This window comes from Grammomys surdaster, unplaced genomic scaffold, assembly GCF_004785775.1.
Source record: "Grammomys surdaster isolate TR1022 unplaced genomic scaffold, NIH_TR_1.0 342, whole genome shotgun sequence".
Lineage (NCBI taxonomy): Eukaryota > Metazoa > Chordata > Mammalia > Rodentia > Muridae > Grammomys > Grammomys surdaster.
Genome location: NW_021604761.1, coordinates 1972057 through 1978056, shown reverse-complemented (window position 1 = coordinate 1978056; position 6000 = coordinate 1972057).

Sequence of the window (6000 nt, the reverse complement as noted above, 5' to 3'; positions counted from 1 at the left end):
ACAGATAAACAGAGTATCTCTGTGGTCACATCCACTGATTCTTTTAATCCTGACTTCTGCTTGTAAGATAGATGTTTACCTATCTCGTGGACAGGTAATACTAGCACAGAGAGATACACTTACTGGTCTTAAGTCACACAGCAGCACATGGGGTTGGCTTTTCTCCTACTCTACCCTGAGATCTGATGCATGGACCCTCCAGGGTCACTGAGTTGATAAAAGCTGGAGAAAACATTAAGACCTCAGAGAAGAACGAGCTATTGTGTCCCCTTCTCCTGCCAGCTTCCCTCCCAAGTAACCAATGCAGAAATTATCACAGGTAACAATATGGAGGACACGGTTTGTCCTAGGTGCAGCTTTAAGCACTGTTGAGGTAGGTGCCACCAATACCTTCACTGGATAGAAGAAATGAGACACAGAAAAGGAAAACAACTCCAGTAAGGACACAAAGCCGGTGAGCATCAGAGTTAGGATTAGAGTAAGTAGCTTCCCAGACAGTTCTGTTACACGAGACAGAGTCTCTGACTGGCCTGGAGCGCTTACCCCTACTGCCTTGGCCTCTGGAGTGCCAGGATTACAAATGAACCTGTTTAAAATGAAACTTTTTGTTACGCATGTTCTACCACATGCGTCTTAGGTCCTCTAAGACTTGAAAAGGGGCAGTGATGGAGGGAGAACGCAGCTCAGTTGGGAGAGTGTTCTCATTGAGCATACACCAAGCCCCAGGTTTGGTCCTCAGCACTACCTCGGCTGTGGGTGGGGGATGGGGGATAAGACTGGTGGTCCATGCCCATAATCCCAGCACTGAGAAGGCAAAGGCAAGATGAGCAGGAATTCAAGGTCCTCCTTAACTACATAGTGAACTATGGCCCAACCTGGGCTATATTTAAAAGGGGGAGGGTGTGTGCTTCCTGGCATTCAGGAGGCAGAAGCAAAAAGACAAGTTCAAGGCCTGCTTGAGCTCACAGAGAGATTCTATCTCGAAAACAAATTATTTTTTCAGTTCATCATCTTTGGATGCCTCGCGGTCCCTGACATGGGAATGGTTCACAGCATCATCAACTGTCACGTCACCTATCTCCAAATCTTTTTGGCTTACAAACCTGGAACTCACCATGAGCTAAACAATAGGTACAGCCCCCTTCCTTCCACCCTGGGGCCACCATGCTCCCCCATCTCTATGACAACTATGATGTGGTTTGTTCTGTGTTTTTGCACAGATCTACCTCCACAAGCCCTGGCCAGTCTTGAACTTACAAACCAGCCTTGGGTGTGTTGAGAAGATTTTGACTATTCTAGGACCTCTAGGATTCTCTAGGGAGAAACATGGTGTGTGTCTTTTCGTGACTGACTTGTTTTTCTTAACGTAATGTTCTCAGAGTTGCCCAAACTGCCCCATGTGCTTTTGGCCCCTGTGTGAGCATGATGTTTCTACTGCTGACTAAGCTGGGCGTGGTCATGCAAGCTTTGCTGTGCTGTTGAGGTGAGTAGACCTGAGTGGATTAGGCACAGAGGTAACTCTGCTTCCCAGTTTAGATTCTGGAGGAGATTCTGAGACCCTACGAGCCTAGAATGTTCTTTGGAACATTGTGGTTTTTTTTTTTTTTTTTTTTTTTTTTTTTTTTTTTTTTTTTTTGGTGTTTCGAGACAGGGTTTCTCTATATAGCCCGGGCTGTCCTGGAACTCACTCTGTAGACCAGGCTGGCCTCAAACTCTCGAAGTCAGAAATCCGCCTGCCTCTGCCTCCCAAGTGCTGGGATTAAAGGCGTGCGCCACCACCGCCTGGCTGGAACATTGTTATAGGCACCCCTAGTTGCTGGTAGCCCTAACTTGAGACAGACAGGGTCAGCATCTTACTTTTGACCTTCCCAGAAGCTGGTAATAAACACTCATCACCTGACAGGTGGTGGCTCTGGACCTCAAAGCTCTGTCGCCAGCTGTTTCCCACTGCAAGGAGAGAACTCAACACCAGGAAGCCAAAGAGGAGTTTATTGGCTAACATAGAGGAAAATCCAGAATGAACCGGACACGAGTATCTGGACAGAGTTCCAGTCAGTATGATAGGAGGGAAAGCAACGTGGGTCAGTGGACAGTCAAGTCCCACACTGCAGCTCCCACTCCCTGATTCAGGAAGGATATCGCAGTCTATGCTGGCTAGTTTTATGTTGACTGTTGACTGGACGAAAGCTAAAATCATTTGGGAAGAGGGAACCTCAAGTGAGAAAACGCCTCCAATCAGATTGGCCTGAGGACAGACCTGTGGTACATTTGTTTTTGTTTTTGTTTTTTTTTTTTTTTGATTGATGATTGCTGTGGGAGAGTTTAGCTCACCTGTGGGATGATGGTCCCAGGTTCTGTAAGAAAGCACGCTTTGATGAGCAAGCCAAGAAGCAGCACCCCTCCATGGCCTCTACTTTAGTTCCTGTTTCAGGGTCCCACCCTGTTTGAGTTCCTGCCCTGACTTCCTTTCATGATGGACTGCAACCCGTGAGCTGAAACAAAGCCTTTCCACCCCAAGTTGATTTTGGTCACTGTGTTTCACCATAGCAATAGAAAACCCAACTAAGGCCTGGCCTAACGTGTGGGGTACTGAGATGCCACAGGGATAAAGGCTGAGACTTGGTTAGCTTGCTTCTTTCCCTCCCCCTTGTTCACTAGAATGAGGTCTTCCGTTTGGAGAGTGGCAGTCGGGCTTCCTCCAAGCTCAGCGAAAGAGAAACCGGAAATGTGTCCAAGGCCAGTGGCATCGTGGAACAGCTGGAGAAGTTTGGAAGCGAGTGGCTCCTAGCCTGTGGCGGTAGAGGCTCCTGTTGGGCATTAGGGTGAAGGGAGAGCAGCTGCTCCTTAGGGAGTGTGCTCCTTACCTTACTGGAGTGTCAGGGAAAGCCCAGAGGAGAGGAGTGACTCAGCCTGCATACCTCCGATGCCGGGGAAATCCACCACAAGACTTCCACACAGCTCACTTCCTTCCATAGCCTGTGACTTCAGAGCCGAGGATAACGTTTACATCCATTGTTGGTCCTTCAGAGGTGACCTTTGACGGCACTTGATGTTTTCCTCATTAACCCACGGACAGAACATGACTCTAGCTTTCTGTGGTGAGTTCCAGCCCAGGAGACCACTTCTCATCCAGCTGGAGATGGAAAATTGAGATGGAAAACTTTGGTTTATTGCTCCTTTATTAGTCGTTATAGTGCACAAAACTTGCATTTACACTAAAATGTGTTGCATCTGTTTCTTTTGTTGGGTCATATGATAGGTGTGAGTTCAGGCCAATGTGCCTGGCATGCACATGAAAGTCAGAGAACAGCTTCCAGAGGTCGGTTGTCTCCTTCATCCCAGGTTTGAACTCAGCACATCAGGCTTGGTGGCAAGAGCCTTCACCCACAGAACCACCTCATAGACATTGTGGTTACATTTGAAACAATAACTTAAAACATTTCCATGCTGGGTAATGGTGGCGTATGCCTTTAATCCCAGCACTCAGGAGACAGAGGCAGGCAGATCTCTTGAGTTCTATAACTCCTCAGGATGGGGTGGGTCCTTATGAACCCCTACCTTATCCAGGATGGAATGTTGATGGGGTCAGTCTTGTGTGCTGGTAGCCACTGCTGTGCTTTGAATCTATGGGTGTAACAGCTACTTGTCCAGAGATAATTTTTCTTTTTTTTTTTTTGTTTTTTGTTTTGTTTGTTTGTTTGTTTTTTCGAGACAGGGTTTCTCTGTGTAGTCCTGGCTGTCCTGGAACTCACTCTGCAGACCAGGCTGGCCTTGAACTCAGAAATCCGCCTGCCTCTGCCTCCCAAGTGCTGGGATTAAAGGCGTGCACCACCACTGCCCGGCCAGAGATAATTTTTCTTTTTTTGTTTTAAATTCATTCTTTTTGTAATTGTGTGTATGTGGATGTATACCACAGCTGGCATGTAGAGATCAGATAACAACTTTAAGAAATCTATTCACTCCTTCCACCATCATGAGGGTTCTAGAGATCAAACTAGGGCATGGGGCTTGTCCACAAGAACCTTTCCTATGTCCACTCACATATAGAGATGAGTATTAACCGACAAGCACAATGGTTTGCAAAGGTGGAGCTTCCATTTGGCCTACCCACAGCTCATCACGGACAGATTAGGAGGGCATTGTTACACCCTTTTCCAGCTTCCAAACTGAAGCCTCGGGAAAGGTCACACAGTTAACCTGTAGACAGGACAGCAGCTGAGCCAGGTCCACCCAGGAGAGCACATGGCAGGAAAGGGACGGGGTGAGGCAGCCAGGCAGGCCCAAGGTCAGGTCGCCAACTCCAACTTCCACCCCGCCTCCCTCTTGGTTCCAAGGGCGTCTCTCCAACCGTCCGGGTGCCTCCTGCTCCTGGATCGCTCAGACTCCGGTGCGAATGTGCAGAACCGTGCCAGCTCGCTCAGAGCGAAAACCTAGCCGACCTGTTAGGCCTTCGCGACCATTGGTGGCTGTAGGAAAGGGATAATTTACATGCACGTTCTCTATTGGCTAGTAGGGAGGAAGTAGGCGGGCTCAGCCAACTACACCTGCCGGCGGGCGGTGCGCAGGCAACTCGTCCGCAGACAGGGCGCCAGGGCGGGGAGGGCCTTAGCTCAGGAGTCGGGCGGGAACCGCGAGCACTGAACCCTGGCCGCTACTTGTGGATGTGAACCGACTGGAACAAGACACAGCAATTACTTAGTTACTTCTGGGGGCTGGAGGGGTAGGTACAGGGGGCAGATTTTATTTTGAAATATTTTATGCCCAATCTGAACCATGGGGGCCTACCAAATCGCGTGTGTTTGTGTGTAAATGTGTGTGTATATGTAGTTGATCTTACCCAAAAGGCCCAGAAAATCTTAAAGGTATAGCCATTTTCTTAGAATCCTCTCAGAAATCTTTTGTTTCCTATTGTTTTGTTTCCAGACAAGGTCTCACTATATATACCTCGAGGGCCTGGATGAATGTTATGCAGACCAGACTGACCTCAAACTCGCAGAGATCCTCCTGCCTTTGCTTCCCACGTGTGGGGATTAAAAGTGTGCATCACCACACCTCTTAGGTTATCCCTTTTATCTCTATGCATGTGTGTGTGTGTGTGTGTGTGTGTGTGTGTGTGTGTGTGTGTGTATGTATGTATCATGTATATGTACAGTGTGGGTATTGGTGCGCACTCATGGAGAGGCCAGAAGAAGACTTCAAGTGTCCTGCTCTTTCACTGTCTACCTTACTACCTTGATGCCTGGCCACTTATTGAATCTCTAATTAAGCTGATAGCCATCAAGCCACATTAATCCTCCTGCCTCAGCTTCTAGGAGTGTAGTAGCCATGATCATGCTTGGCTTTTCATGTGGGTACTGGAGATTCGAACCCAAGTCCTCATGTTTGAGCAGCAATTGCTTTTCTCCATTCAGCTGTCTTCTCAGACCTTCCTTCTGCTCCGTGTCATTTCTGGAGTGGACCTGTATGAAATACCTGCTGTCTGCCTGCCACTGTCCTCTGCACTTGAGCAAGGGCAGGGAGCCAAGGCTGGAAGTCCCCCATCTTCTTGGAGTTTACAGTTTAATGAAGACAAAGTGGATATGCTGGCAGACAATGATAGAACAGGAAGAGAAGGCAGGCCACAGCTGCAGGGAAACCTCCCCTGGAAAGAGGTGATGACCTGTCACCCGGATTAGGGACTTAGAGGGGACATTCGAGTGGAGGTGGTATTTTATTTTAGGACTGACTTGAATGATGTAATGGGAGTGGACAGTTGACACAAGAGTGCTCCTGGCTGGGGACAGCAAGAGGAGTAGTCCCTGTGCTTTGTCAGAGCGCAGAAAATGGATGTGGACTCACAAAGGACAGGGGAGAGGGAGATAGATAGCCCAGGAGAGAGTAAGTTTGGGACCTTATATTTCCCAGGAGTGGCCAGCATGGCCTCTACTTTGGTCACTGAGCTGAGCTGTAACCAGTAGTGCAGTGTTCAGAAGCCACGCTCACTGAGGTTTACTTCTTCGG